The 16,562-nt window shown below is 38.4% G+C and overlaps 1 protein-coding gene across 4 annotated transcripts in view; it reads right to left on the reverse strand.

Annotated features, from left to right (window-relative positions):
- CUL2 (cullin 2) overlaps positions 1-16,562 on the reverse strand; it is a 157,420-nt gene that overhangs the window by 92,561 nt on the left and 48,297 nt on the right. The window contains exons 1-2 of one of the 4 annotated variants that reach the window (XM_049626970.1): positions 10,532-10,718; positions 9,959-10,115 (exon numbers count right to left, since the gene is read on the reverse strand). The exons of 1 other annotated variant lie outside the window; for it this stretch is intronic. The gene's annotated coding sequence lies outside the window, so the exon portion shown is untranslated. Of the gene's footprint in view, positions 1-9,958; positions 10,116-10,531; positions 10,719-10,777; positions 10,985-16,562 lie in introns of those variants that run through there. 2 more of the 4 variants (XM_049626974.1, XM_049626971.1) reach the window with 2 other exon arrangements.

The raw sequence follows: 16,562 nt of genomic DNA on the forward strand, positions 1-16,562 counted from the left end.
ACATTCTGAACAGTTACTACTGGTTTATTATTGGCTGTAATAAATTCAGAGTCCTTGCTTCACCTTCCAATTCTTACCAACTTTATTTATCACTATTTCTCAACTGGTCCTTTTTTCCAAACAAATTAATGTACTTGCAAGCTCCTGTATATTAATTCCCACTTAAGTTCTAGCACAGCTATAGAAGACACAGACATGGGAGAATAAGAAAAAAGTGATACAGGGGCGCTTGGGTGTCTCAGTCAGTTGAGCATCCACCTCTTAATTTTGGCTTAGGTCATGATCTCACAGTTCATGAGATGGGCTATAAGCGCAGAGTCTGCTTGGGAGTCTCTCTCCTCTCTCTCTGCCCCTCCCCCCTCGAAAATAAATAAACTTAAAACAAAAAAAGAAAGAAAAGGTGATACAGCTATGGCAGATACACATCAGCTTTGCTGACCACCACCTCCTGTTTAAAATCCCCAACACAGCTTGAACAACACAACCTCTTACCATCCCATTCTTTCACTTAAGTGTCCCTTAAGGTAAAGAATAAAGACAATCCAACATAGCAAGTTGTAAAAATAAATGACACCATAATGACACCAATTTTCCCATAGGAGGGACACTAAGCAGGATGTACTTTGCCCATTCTTTACCACCATCGTAACACCTAACTACAGGGTTGTTAATAACAATAATAATAGCAAACCTTTATTGACTGCATATGTTCCAGAAACGATGCTGTATACATTTTATACATTATCTAATTCCTCAGAATAACCCAAAATGGCTATTATTAGAAACTACAGTTGGCTCGGAGCAAGTGGATGGATGATAGTTAAGCCTTCTACAAGAAGGCAAGTAGCACCTAAAAAGTCAAATGTCTCAGAGTGGTGGAGGAAGTTTCTGCTAGATGTCAAAACATAAGAAAGAGGGGCTCCTGGGTGGCTCAGTTGGTAGAGCATATGATCTTGATCTCAGGGTTGACTCTTGTGGGTTGAGCCCCACACTGAGAGTAGAGTTTACTTTAAAAAACAAACAAAACATGAGAAAGAAAGAAGGAAAGGAAGGAAGGAAAATACTAGACTCAAAAATGAAAGGGTGTGGGGGTGCCTGGGTGGCTCAGTCAGTTAAGCAGCCGATTTTTTATTTTGGCTCAGGTCATGATCTCATGGTTCGTGAGATCGAGTCCCATGTCAGAGCCTGCTTGAGACACTGTCACTGTTTCTCTCCCTCTCTGAAAAATAAACAAACATCTAAAAAAAAAAAATTAAAGGGTGTCAATCAAGAAACTATTCTGTCAATGGCAATGTGATCCTAGACTAGTTATTATTTCATTTTTTCCATCTGCACAACATAAAAACAGTATAGGGGCACTTGGGTGGCTGAGTCGATTAAGCATCTGACTTTGGCTCAGGTCATGCTCTTGTGGTTCATGAGTCCGAGACCCGCATCAGGCTCTGTGCTAACAGCTCAGAGCCTGAAGCCTGCTTCGGATTCTCCATCTCCCTGGCTCTCTGCCTCTCCCCCACTAATATTCTCTCTCTCTCTCAAAAATAAACATTAAAAATCTTTTTAAATAACATAAAAACAGTATAACAAGGCAATATTTATAAATACATTTCAAGTTTGCTGGACAATGCTAAGTTCAGGTAGTATTATTTTCTACTCTTTTCTGTAATTTAAATTTTCCATCCATGCTTTTGAATCTAATGAAGACCAAAACTGTATCACTGCTGAGATCTTTATGCCTTTACTCTTTCTCATACTTTATTCCCAAACTATCAATTAAAGACTTTCTTTCATTCTACTTTTCTCATAAGCAGTTCATTTTAATGTTTATGGGTTTCAGATAGGAAAAAATACAATTCCTTTCATCATAATGCCAATTTCCATAATCCTCAATTATCTTCTTCATAACTGCTTTTTTTAGCCCTCTAAACTTTAACTTCCAAGCTCTAGTCAAAGTTTGGAGATCTCTAAGTGCCAACATAAAGCCATCTACAGAAAATCCGTACAAAATACCCTGTCCTTACTTACATTATATGCAAAACTTAACTCAAGATGGAAGAAAAACAGGGGCGCCTGGGTGGCTCAGTCAGTTAAGCATCTGACTTCAGCTGAGGTCATGGTCTCCAGGTCCGTGAGTTCAAGCCCTGTGTCAGGCTCTGTGCTGACAGCTCAGAGCCTGGAACCTGCTTCAGATTCTGTGCCTCCCTCTCTCTCTGCCCTTCCCCCATTCATGCTCTGTCTCTCTCTCCCTCAAAAATAAATAAAAGCATTAAAAAAAATTTTTTTAAAGATGAAAGACATATACTTAAAAGATGAATATAAATATATAAAATATAAAAGATATAATATATAATAAATATAATATATATAAATTAATATTTAATATTTAAAATATAAAATAAAATATAAAAATATAAAAACAAAAAACTCAGGGGTAGGGGCACCTGGGTGGCTCAGTCAGTTAAGCATCCAACTTTGGCTCAGGTCATGATCTCATGGTCCATGGGTTCAAGCCCCACATCGGGCTCTGTGCTGACAGCTCGGAGCCTGGAGCCTGCTTCGGATTCTGTGTCTCCCTCTCTCTCTGCCCCTACCCCGCTCATGCTCTGTTTCTCTCTCTCTCAAAAATAAAAAAACATTTAAAAATTTTATTTTTAAAAAATCCATACTTAACGAAAACAAAAACTCAGGAGTGCCTGGGTGGCTCAGTCAGTTAAGTGTCAGATTCCTGATTTGGGCTCAGGTCATGACCTCACGGTCACATACAAGCCTTGTGTCAGGCACCGAGCATGGAGCCTGCCTAAGATTCTCTCTCCTTCTGCCTCTCTCTTGCTCACTACCTCTCTCAAAAAACAAAAACACACAAAAAAACAAAAACTCATAGAAGAACACACAGGGGAAAAGCTTTGTGACACTGGATTTAGCAATGATTTCTTGTATATGATGCCAAAAACACAAACAAAAGAAAACATAGATAAACTGGTCTTCATCAAAATTTAACTTTATGCACCAGAGGACACTATCAAGAGAGTGAAAAGAATCCACAAAATGAGAAAAAATATCTACATCTTATATGTCTGATAAGAGATTAACATCCAGAGTATATAAAAGAACACCTTAACAACAACAAATTTTTAAATGGGCACAGAACCTGGATATTTCTCCAAACATACACAAATGCCCAACAAGCACATGAAAAGATGTTCAACATTCACAAGTCACTAGGGAAATGTAAATCCAAAGTACAGTAAGATACCATTTCACATGATGTCTATTATCACAACAAGCAAACAAGCCAAAAATGAAAAATAACTAATGTTGGAAAGGATGTGGAGAAATTGGAATCCTTGTGCAATGCTGGTAGGAATGTAAAATGGTGCAGCCACCATGGAAGACATTTCAACAGGTCCTCAAAAACCTAAATACAGAATTACCATACAAGAGCATCAACTGCTCTTCCAGGTACACATCCAAAGGAACTGAATAGTAGGCAATGGAAAAGATACTCGTGTTATAACATTTACTGCAGCATTATTCGCAATAGCCAAATGGTGGACAGAACTCAAGTGCCCATTAACAGAAGAATAGATAAGTAATTGCAATACACATGAAAGAAGTATTATTCATTCGTTAAAAAGGAGTAAATTCTGATACATGTTACAACATGGATGAACCCCCAAACAGTATGTCAAGTCAGATAAGCCAGATGCAAAAGAATAAATACTGTATGATCCTCCTCTCATAAGGTACCAAAAGAGGCACATTCATAAGACAAAAAGTAGACTAGAGGTTACCAGGTGCTGGCAGGGGAGGGAATGGGGAGCTATTGCTCAATGGTTGCAGTTTCTATTTGGGATAATGAAAAAGTTTTGGAAATACATAGTGGTGATGGTTGTGAAGACATTGTGAGTACAATTACTGTTAGCGAACTAACTACACACTAAAAATGGTTAAAATGGGAAATTTTGGTACGTGTGTTTTACCACAATAAAAAAAAATACAAAAGCAGGTACTGTCCTTTTCATTTATTTGTTTTGAGAGCCAGAGGGAAAGAGCATGCATGTGAGCAAGGGATGGGTGGAGAGAGGGAGAGAGAGAATCCCAAGCAGGCCCTGTGCTATCAGTGTACAGCACGACGTGGGGCTTGATCCCACAAACCACGATCATGACCTGAGCCAAAATCAAGAGTTGGACATTAACCAACTGAGCCACCCAGGTGCCCCCCTAAAAAAGATGCTGTCCTTATAAATGCTTAAAATCCAGATCATATGGACAACAAAGTTCTGATGCAAAAGAGAGTATCTGAATCTCAGTGCAAAGTGATCTCCAAAAAATTTTAAATATAACCAAGACAATATTTAGAAGTTCTAATACTTGGAATACTTCTAATATTTAGAAGACAAAATGTCATTATTTTTGGTTCATATAGACTTCTACCAAATAAAAGAAATACTCTGACAGATAGTTTAACATGTTTCTTAAGGCTCAGGACTATTTGTGGATCTTTTTCTTGTCACATTCATTATTTTGGTAACTTCATACTACTTATGTGATTATTAGGACTGTAAGAAAAGTATGCTCTATTTCTCAATGTCAGAAAATAGTTATAAAAAAGGGGGATGGCTAACATAAACTCTACAGTGTCTAACTGGAATCAGTTATCAGTATGAACTCATGGTTTTTAATACAACATACATACACACATACAAATAAAAAGGTACAGAAATAAACCTGGATGTTTGTGCACACATGGATTAATGTGTATACATAAATATATTTCTAGCTCTGCTGGGAGGGCCTAGGAGCAATGACACCTCAGCAGTAATAAGCACACATAGCATCCAGATCTTGGTTTCTAAGTATCATTCTCCAGTAGAAGGAACCAGAGCTCCTTGGAGAAGTGACTGATTCTAGGGCTGCAGCAGAGAAATATAAGATGAACCTGGAAAATTTTTGGTGCCAGAAAAGTAGAGCTTTCTTAAAAAAAAGAGAATGGAAGTATGTCGAAAAGACAAAGAGCCAACCTGAAGGCCACAGCTGGAACAATCTGAGCAACAAAATAATGACAGCATTAGATTATAAACCACAGAATAAAATAAATATCTATGACTTAGTACAGATATAAACAAATTACTAAATAAAGAGAAGGGGCAGTTCTTCTTTACAGAAGAATTCCAATTAATAAATGTAGAAGGGGGACACATAGGAGGCTCAATTGGTTGAGCATCTAACTCTTTTGATTTCGGCTCAGGTCATGATCCCAGGGTCATAGGATTGAGCCCCATGTCGGGCTCCATACTGAGCATGGAAACTGTTTAAGGTTCTCTCTCTGTGTCCCTCTACCCCTCTCCCTACTTGTGCACTCTCTCCCACTCTCTAAAATTAAAAAAGAAGGAGGGGGGATCAAGCTGGAAACAAAAATTTAAAAATAAATGTAGAAGGGAAAACAAAATTTTAAAATAAATTGTTTTTTTGAAAACAAAAATTTAAAAATAAATAAATACAGAAGGCAAACAAAGAAATATAGAAAGAAATGAGAAAAATAAAATCACCATCAGGCAAACACCAATATGATAATTGCTTCAGGAAAGATCTACCAAGAATACTGAAATGACTGAGCAAAAGTTTGAGAAGAACAAGGATATCTGCACGTTTTCAAAGACTCTCCCAAAGATATCTTATAATTACAAAAGGAAAAATAGTGACTCTACAAGGAGAGAAATATGACAGACACGACTTCAACCATATAAGAATTAACATCACCTCAAATAGGATATACTGACATCCTGTACTCTGTGATGTGCAGGACTCAACATTACTTCTGTAGTATCTTTGCCAAACACGCATAACTTCAATAAATCAAGGAAATATCAGACAAACGCAAACTGAGAGACATTCTACAAGATAAATGGCCACACTCATCACAAGTGTGAAAGTCATGAAAGATGAGAAAAGATCATATCATATGAGACTAGGGAAACACAACAACTAAATGCAATGTATGATTCTGAATTGAATTATGAAACAGAAAAATGATACTATTGGAAAAACTAGTGAAATTCAAATAGGGTCTGTAGTTAGTAGTATTGTACCAATGTTGATTTCCTGGCTTTAATCACTGTGCTCTAGTTGCATAAGTTATTAACATTAGGGAAAGCTGGATAAAGGGCACCTGGGCGAAGGGTATATGTTTCAAAATTTAACAAAAAAAATTTTTTTAAGTATTCTATGCATGTTCTCAACTGAATTAAAACAAAGTTGAGAAATTCAAGAAGTATTTACACAGCATAAATCCAACATTTCATTATTAGAAAAGCAACCTACATTGAAACAAGACTTAAGGTATTAATAGATACTTATTATGTATTTACAGATGCCAGAGATGTTGCCTTCAAGAAACTTACAGCTGGTAAGAGAAACAATAATAACTGTCGACCTCAATAATCAAAAAACTCTGACACAGACACAATCAGGTTATAATCCCATGATTAAATAACAATTAGTCACATCATTCATAAAGTATATAAATGAAAATCATTTAGATAACTAAAACCTTGAAATAGGACATTAACACCTACACATTTACAGAATTTAAGTTAGCTTAACACACTCACTACATATATTTCACATGGTAGTCTTATACCTAGTAATTAGTGTCTAATACTTTAAAAAGGACCATTAAATATTTTCCATCAAAGATTATATTTCTCCAATGCAGAAATAAGTTGGCTTACTTTTATCTCTAGCAAAAAGAATACAAGAGAATAGCAAAAATAACCACAAAAATAGAACTGAACTAAGTTTTTAAATCAAGAAAAATCGCAGAAAAAAAAAAACCAGGTAAATTTAAAATTTATATAGCAAGTAGCTAAAGACAGCTAACAGGAATTCAAAATGTCAACCAACATATAAAGTGTTATACATTCAATAAAAAATATTCCATCTCCCCAACTCCACATAAGTCAATCAACAGAGTTCAATCATACCACAAAAGGTGTAGCAGATGCAATATCATGATCTTAACACTACTCATTGTCTCAAAACTTTTAAGAATCAAAAGAACTGCAGTGTTCTCCAATAAGCCTTCCTAAACAAAAAGTAACAGAATGACTCTACATATTCTTTTTTTTTTAATTTTTTTTTAACGTTTATTTATTTTTGAGACAGAGAGACAGAGCATGAATGGGGAAGAGGCAGAGAGAGAGAGAGAGAGAGACACAGAATCTGAAGCAGGCTCCAGGCTCTGAGCTGTCAGCACAGAGCCCGACGCGGGGCTCGAACTCACAGACCGTGAGATCATGACCTGAGCCGAAGTCGGATGCTTAACCGACTGAGCCACCCAGGCGCCCCAACTCTACATATTCTTAAAGACAGTAATACAAGGTTTACACTAACATCTGCAATGTAATAGAAACATTACTACTAAGATTCAAACCCAGCAAAGAGCCAGATTGCTCTGAACAGATATTGTGATTAACTGATTACTGAGAGAGGATTCACTCATACATCTTAAATATCAGTAACTTGTTATAACCTCCTAACATTCCAAATCTGTCTCTTTTTCCTAGACTTAACAATAGCCAGTCAAAAGTCTTCACAATATTAAGATTCCAGGGCTGATCCTGTCATTAATTTACTTGAATTTAATTGACAGTATATACAGGAAAACACTGCTCCCAATCACAGATATTTTCCAGCCAATAAAGAGAACAGGAAGATAAAGTGAACACAAAAGAAACAGAGCAAACTTTTATAAAAAGTCTCACAAAAAGTAACAGCTCTTTAAACAACTCCACATCTGTAGGTCCAAAACTCAGAGAGCAGGGACCAACTTACAAAATGTTGCAGTATTCCGGAGCCTTCTAAAATTCTTTCTACATTTTTTCCTTAGGTGGTCTCATCCTGTTTCATTAACTTTTAAATACTATTTAATACTCTAAAAAATACATGGTGTCAAAGCAAGTGAAGTATGCTACCATTTTGGCAAAGTGGAGAGAGGGATATATACATATTTGTCTGTATGTTCATAAAATATATCTTTGGAAAGATATGTACGAAAACACAAACCCTGTTTGGCCCCAAAAAAACTGGGTGATGATGGGAGACAAGAAATAGGGAAAAATTTCTCTAAACCCCACCAAACATTTTCTGAATCATATGAATGTAGTTTCTTTTCAAAACATAAACAAACCAACCAGTAAGTGCTGATGACTCCCCATCTCTTTCTCTCCCCACTAGAATTGAAGTCCTGTGAAGACAGAGATTTTTGTCTATTTTTGCACTACTATATCCCCACTGCCAGGACCATAGCTGGTGCCTGAAAAACATTTGTTGAATGAATGACTTCTTAACCTCTCCACTAAATTCCAGATTTGTATATCCAAATCTGGATATACAGATGTTCTCACCTTCACTTGAACATCTAACAGGTCTTACTTAACATGTCCAATCCAACTTTATCCATATGTTTCCCTCACCACCTTCTCATCTCAATACATGGCATCACCAGCCTCCAGCTGAAGCCCAAAACCCAGGAGTCACTGCTGATCCAAGCAACTACACTCTCATGCAAGCCACAAGTTCAATCAATACATTTAGCTCCAAAATATACCTCAAAAATCTTTTGTAACTTGTCTCTAACACGCCAGTCACTATTCTATTCAAATCTACCACAGCCTTCTCTCGGTCTCTCTGCTTCTCTTCTCCTTTTATTCAATCTCCTCCTCCAGTCATGTTGCAAATCACTTCCATCTTGACAAAAATTCCAACAGCTTTTCAATGTACTTTAAGAATAAAGGCCAAACTCCTTTGGACAATAAGACCTCACAAGATCTGGCCCCTGGCTATGACCTAACCTCTTATTCCCCACTACGGTCCACCTTCACTGAGCTTCTTTCAGTTTGCTGACCCCAAGCTTGATATCATCTCTGAGAATTTCCACGTGCTGTTCCCTCAGATAGGAATACTCTCCCCTCAGACTTCCAAAGGCTAAATCCTTCTGACTTTTCAGTTATCAGGTCAAAGGTCCCCTAAGACCGGTTTTTTTCCTGACCACAGCATCTCAGTCTTCTCTTAATACCACAACTCCCCTATTTCCTTCATAGTACTTAATGATTCTCTGAAATTATTTTTATTCCTTATGTATTATGTCTCTCTCTCCCACACCAGAATCGAAGCTCCAGGAGGGCAGAAACTCCACTTCTTGCTTACTGCTCTATCCCCTAATGCCTGTGATAATGCTTGACATACAAACGAAATACTTAATATTTAAGTGAAAAGGCAAAACCAGCTCTAAAGAAGGTCCACAACATTTAATTTAATGACAAGACTGTTGAGGATTAAAGACATGGATAAACCATCTTAATAGTCATAAAACACTGAAAATCACCAGAGGATGGAGCCTGAAGTAAGATTATTTCAGATGCATCTGAACATTCAAATACATAGAAAAGGTATTTTTCACACACTATGTGCATGCACACTGCAGAAATGTTCCCCCAAGTTATAAACAGCATCTGAAAAGAAAAAAAGGATAACTCAAAACACTGTACATCTGTTATTTCATCTGGGACTCTTTTGGAAGGGCCTTCCAAACACTGTATTTGGGCAAAAGAGGCAAAGGATAACCAATTTGTTCATTTGTCTGTCTTAGAAAGGAATGTGAGATTCTAAAGGGTAGGGTATTGCCCTTTGAGTGTTTTTAAATTTCTATTAGGTAGCCAGTAGTCAATCAGAACAAACTGATTATTTCTCATATTTTACTTTGTACATTTGGAACAGACCTAGTTCAAAGATTTTTATACTGTCAAGTCAAAACACCTACAGTGAATGTTAATAGTTTATATCTTATCTCCAAAACTTAAACTTCTACGGTATTGCCCATCAACTGGTAATAGTAATATCCGAGGGAAAGGAGATGATTTAACAATAATAACAGTCTGCAATTCAGAGATATTTTATTTACATGAACGTATCTGTGGGGTTGTAGGTAATAGTCCAGACTCCCTAGTGTGTAAATGCTCTGAGGAGTCTAAGAATCTTATTTCACCAGACCCTAACTGTAGAGACAGGTCTGGCGTGCACATAGGATACTCCTCCCCACAGCTATCAATCTTCGCTGTCTGCGGAAACAAAAGTGAAAATACTCGTGGTAAGGATATAAGAGACTGATGCCCCCCCACACACCCCCAAACACAGAGTTGTGTATCCGTGTGAGCTCGTAAACAAGCAGAAGGGTACACGCACTCTCACCTTCCCTCCTTCGGAAGAAAATGGGGCCGAGGGAGGGGCGGCCAAGGCCGGGTAGGGGAGGCCCGGGATCCAGTCCAGGGGGTGGCCGGGCTTAGGGGTCAGCGCTCCGGGGAGCCGGGGTCCCTTATAGGACACCATCTTCCCTAGCCGCCCCCCTTTCATCCCTTTCCCCTCCCCCCTCCCCGCCCCCAACTCCTTTCCTCCGCCCCATCCCCGCCACCCATTAACCGGGAAGCGAAGTTTCCCGGCGCCTGCAGCCCGGCTCCCCGACCCTCAGCGGGGTTACCTTCTGCAGAAGCGGGACAAGGGACAGGGGACAAGGGGAGGGGGAGACAGCCCGAAGGAGTGAAGGACGAAGCCCCGGGCGAGGAAGGTGGGCGGCGGCGGCGGCGGCTGTCAGCTCGCGTTCCCCTGCTCACAGCGCTGCCATTACTGTGCGCCGAGGCCGCCTCCCCGGCCGGCCGCCGCCACCGGCCCAGGAGACACGGGGGGTGGGAGCGAAGCCCGGGGAGACCGCGCGCCGGACGCTCACCTGCCACGGCGCGCAAACACAGCAAAGCTCAAGGCCGCCGCCGCTCCAGGACGGGACAGGGGCGGCGGGGAGAGGGGAAAAGGGAGTAGGAGGGGCTGGTTACGGGATCCGTAAAACAACCGTCCTCCTGATCGCCCGGTTTTTCCCCCCGACACACACGCTTCTATCTCCTTCTTTCGCTACCTCCAATACCCCCCTCAGAAAGCAATGGTAGAGTCCGCGTTACGGCAAGCGCAGAGAGCCTGGTTTAGTTCAATTGCGAAAGGCCACGGAAATCGGCATTCAAAGTGACTCCTTGCGGTACTCCCTGCGAATGAGGCAGTTGTAGTTGGCTGAGCACAAGAGACTCGACCCACCAAGTTTTGGGACTACTAGTCACAATACTACTAGTCAGGTATTTTCAACAGAAGTATTTTCCAGACCTATGTGAATATTCTGATACCCCCACAATGGGGGATCTTTTCAAATGATCAAAAATGTATTAGCAAAACTACCTTCCCTTCTGACATACTCCTTTAGCAGGTTTTGTCTATAGCCAAATTCTAAAACCTTTTCCCTTCCAACGCTCTTTCTTAAAACTATCTGTGCCAACCCTTTAAGGCCCATTAAAAAATCCTGTTTGCTTCCTTGTCCAGGATATCAATTCTCTGCTATTCTCGTAGAAACCCATCTTTTGCTGGTAAAATAATTGGCAGTTTGATTTGTGAGGTAAACAGATTTTGAAGACTTTCCTGATGAGACTTTGGTGCTGTTAATAAATGTGACTTTTTGATATTGTGAGATGAGATATGTCAACGTATGAAAGATCTACATGACACAGTGAGCCAATATTTTCCAAATGTCTGATGCAGGACATCACAAAATCATGCATAGGTAAAGGATACATTCAAAGTTCCAGGTAGACCAATGGAGATAGTTAAATATATGTATGAGTGTGTTTGTGTGTACACATACATAAAAACAAGGTACAAAAGATTCCTTGATATGATTTCAGATTCTTCATTGCAAATAACCTCTAAGAAATTACCACTTGTCAACGTTTCTGTAGCATCAGAGAAGAATATTCACACTTAACTGAAAAGACTATTAAATTCTCCTCCTAGAGCCTTCTATTTTCTTCATATACTTGAATCATAGAGAACACTTTTATTAAGCCAGATATTAAAGAGATATGCGGGGGCGCCTGGGTGGCTCAGTCAGTTAAGCGTCCAACTTGGGCTCAGGTCATGATTTCATGGTTCATGGGTTTGAGCCCTTTGTCAGGCTCTGTGCTGACAGCTCAGAGCCTGGAGCCTGCTTCAGATTCTGTGTCTCCCTCTCTCTCTGCCCCTCCCCTCCCCTTCTCTCTCTCTCTCTCTCTCTCTCTCTCTCTCTCTCTCAAAAATACACATTACAATTGTTTTTTTTTTTAATTTTTTTAACGTTTTTATTTATTTTTGAGACAGAGAGAGACAGAGCATGAACGGGGGAGGGTCAGAGAGAAAGAGGGAGACACAGAATCTGAAACAGGCTCCAGGCTCTGAGCTGTCAGCACAGAGCCAGACGCGGGGCTTGAACTCAGGAACCGCGAGATCATGACCTGAGCCGAAGTCGGACGCTTAAACGACTGAGCCACCCAGGCGCCCCACAATTGTTTTTAATAAAATAAAAAAATAAAGAGATATGCAAAAATGTAAAACCATGCCATTCTTCTAATTTTTATTTTGGAAAATATAGTTATTATTCATAAAAATATGTGATGTATGTTGAAATGTGTAGGCATTTATTACTTTTTAATAATTAGGGTTTTTAAATTTCCCTTGTTAATTCTAACATAGTAACTATTGCTGGATATAAACCACATAAACATAAGCTCTTTGAGATCCTCAATAATTTTTAAGAGTGTGAAGAGGTGCAGAGACCAAAAAGTTGAGAACCAGTGCCCTAAGTTCTGAACTGCCCCTGCTCTTGCCACTTTCCTTTTAAACCCTAGGTGGAAGTGAATTAGCATGAAGGGTGACAGACATGAGTCACTATCATTGTAACACCCCCTATTTCTAAATTCCAGAAAACTCTTATCCCTTCATAGCTTATCCAACCTATATAATAGGGAAATTACGTTTTGAAAAAAATTATAGCATCCAAGCCTTTTAATATTAAATTGAGATTAGTTCTTCATTCCAGAAAAAAAGATATTGTTTCTGGCCAACACTTCAACCCACTACTTCAAGCAATGTTGGTCTTTACCCTCAAACCTAACCTCAAACCTTAGTTCATCTATGAATCCTTTCTTTGTTTTAATTTTTAGAAGAAATTACATATATTACTTAAAAAATGTGTTTTCAGGGCACCTGTACGGGTCAGTCACTTGAGCATCTGACTCTTGATTTCAGCTCAGGTCACGACCCCTGGGCTGTGGGACGGAGCTAAGGGTGGAGCTTGCTTAAGATTCTCTCTCCCCCGCTCACACTCTCTCTGAATAAATAAATAAATACTTAAATTAAAAATATTAAAAAATTTAAAAATGTGTTTTGGCCTACATAATATTTATTGAATTCTTTTATTTGTTTCTTGATTTCTAAAGTATACATGTGTTTTTGTAAAAAAAAAAAAAAAAAAAAAAAGCAGAGAGAGAGAGAAAAAAACTCTACCTATATTGCAGAAAAAGATGACCATGTTTAAATTGATAAATATTTCTCAAAAAATTTTCCATGAATATAATTAAATACATTTATGCAAATCAGATCCTGTTATAGATATGCTCTTTAGTAGTCAGTTATTTACATTTCAAAATCTTTATGATTTTGGTCTGAGACCATTAAATAATTCTTAGGCACAGTAATTTATAAATTAGTATTTAAAGAAGAAAACTAATGAAAAATATTTTATGTAGAATATCCTAATATGTCATTATATAAATCAGTAAAAAAAAGTGTGTCTATTTCATTTCCCACTTGTGAGTATACATAATCTTCTCTTTAAAAATTTTCCAAGTTCATTTCCTAATCTCCCTGTACCTACTATCTGAGGAGCCCAACCAGAATCATCTTCTGCCTTTCTAAGCTTCCTTTACACACATGAAATCCAAAAAACCCTCATTTTTCCTGGACATTTGTGATTTCAAACAATTTGTCTCATTTTTACATTCTGTATACTAAATCTGACTCATCTGTCCTTGAATCTTCACTGGGAATTTGCATTTCCTGGTTATATAGTTTTTAAATGTTTTCCCACCGTTTGTTTCTAGTAAACAAAAAAAATGAGATATTGGGGGCGCCTGGGTCGCTCAATTGGTTGAGTGTCCAACTCTGAATTTCCGCTCAGATCATGATCTCACAGTTCATGGGATGGAGCCCCATATTGGGCTCTGCAGTGACAATGGAGGCTGCTTGGGATTCTCTCTCTCCCTTTCTCTCTCTCTCTGCCCCTTCCCCACTTGCTCTCTTTTTCTCTCTCTCAAAATAAATAAAACTTTAAAAAAGAGAGATATCGAAAAACAGTTTTTATGTTTGGAGTAGCTGATTAAGAAGCTGCTTTGTGCTTATAAAAGTGCAAGGCTGCTCTTTGGGGAAATATCTGACTGTAGGACAGGGGGAGAAAATACACAAGATGAGCCTGGAGCATCTTGTAGTGTAAGAAGGTAAGGAAGTCCTCAAAAATAAAAACATCCATATTGATTGGAGTATGTATGAGGGCACAAGAGCCAAGTGAAAGAATTTCCAATGGCCATAACTAGAACAATTTGGGAAAGAAAATAAAGTATTAGTGAATTATAGCCCAAAGTATAAAATAAATAACCATGGATTCATACTAATATAAATAAATGATAGAATAAAGTAATAAATGGGGGGGAAGAAACAATCTTATCTCCTGTAGGAGAATTCCAAATAAATTATGTAGATACTCCACATAAAGGAAGGGGAGCATCGGGGCTCCTGGGTGGCTCAGTTGGTTAAGTGTCCAACTGCGGCTCAGGTCATGATCTTGCAGTTCATCAGTTCGAGCCCTGCATCAGGCTCTGTGCTGACAGCTCAAAGCCTGGAGCCTGTTTCAGATTCTGTGTCTCCCTCTCTCTCTGTCCCTCCCCCACTCACACTGTCTCTCTCTTTCTCTCTCTCTCTCTCTCTCTCTCTCAAAAAAATTAATAAACATTAAAAAAAATGGAAGGGGAGCATGACTCCCCATTTTGGGGGTGTGCACCATAAAAGTGACTTGCTTCCAAAAAATAAAAAGAGTAACTTTACAGTGGAGAAATATCACATAGCCAGATGATTAAAGTCAACATTAACAAGATAACTCATTGTTGATAATATGTTCCCTTGAAGTGATGTGATGAGAATGGCACTTGACCTCTGTGATCTTCCTCCCCAAAACGCACAATTCCAATCTAATCATGAGAAAAACATGAGACAAATTTCATTAGAGGGGCATTCTGTAAGATACCTGAGAAGTACTCTTCAAAATTGTTAAGGTTATCAAAAACAAGATAAGTCTGAGAAATTGTCAGCCAAGGGTAGACATGACTAGTGAATGTAATGTGCATTCTGGATAGGATCCTTGAACAGAAAAATACATAAGGGAAAATCTAAGGAACCTAGAATCATATGGATTTTAGTTAATTATTGTGTATCAGAATAGGTCCATTAATTTTAACAAACATACCATACTAATAATGTAAGATGTTAACAGGGAAAACGGGCTGTGGAGAAGAGGGTATACAGGAATTCTTTCTCCATTATCTGCTCAATTTCTGTTTAATATGAAAGAATTTTTTAAAAGTCTATCAATGACAAAAACTCATACAACTGTACACTTAAAAAAAGAAAAAGTACAAGGTTTCTAATCAGAAAAGCTAGGAGCCTATGAGATTTTTCTGCATGGTAAAGTAGAACCAGATGAACAGGTTATATCTCTGCCTCTCCTAGACAATTCTGGTTGAAAGCTATTTAAAGAGGGGAAAAAAAGGTATTCTCTTTCAAAAAAAAACAAAAAAAAAAAGGAGGGGTGCCTGGGTGGCTCAGTGGGTTTGTGAGTTAGGACTTTGGGCTCAAAGCTTGGAGCCTGCTTTGGATTCTTTGTCTCCCTCTCTCTCTGCCTCTCCCCTTCTCACACTCTGTCTCTCTCTCTCTCTCTCTCTCTCTCTCTCAAAAATATATAAACATTAAAAATTTTTTTATTAAAAAAAAAGCCTTTAAATCCTTTGTATTTCTTTGTAGTCACATTCAGATAGGTAATTTAACAAGACCAAAGACCAAAACTGTGTTGAAAGAGAGCTCATTTTAAAGAAATATAACTTTCACGATTTAAGATAGTACATTTAGAAGGTAATTTCTAGGAATTGGGAAGAGAGAGTGAATCTGAGTAATGGATTACAATTAGTAAGATGTGATATGTGAATGAAGGAGAGGTGACATTTTCCTCAATGGTTAGATCGTATGAAAATATATGTGTCACTAAGCGTAGAACAAGAATCATGATCCACCCAGATAAATGCAATGGGGAAGTTGGGAGAACTTGTAACATAACAAAAATAAGTAATATAGGCCATCCTATTTAAGGAGAAAGGGACAAAGCAGAGCAAATCAAATGTGGCAAATCTGGAAGCAAACTAATTTACAGAAAGGGTAAATGGGCTAAAAGACACTCTTTGGACAGAGGAAGGTGGTCAGTCAACAGTGTTAACTTGTGCCGAGTGGGTCCTAAATGCTTAAGCATGCTTAACATCAATGTTGTATAGGAACTATACAAGAATATGCAACCAGATTTCTAAAGTAGAGTATTAAGTCAAAGCAAGGTTAAGAGCCTT

This window comes from Panthera uncia, chromosome B4, assembly GCF_023721935.1.
Source record: "Panthera uncia isolate 11264 chromosome B4, Puncia_PCG_1.0, whole genome shotgun sequence".
NCBI classification, from domain to species: Eukaryota; Metazoa; Chordata; class Mammalia; order Carnivora; family Felidae; genus Panthera; species Panthera uncia.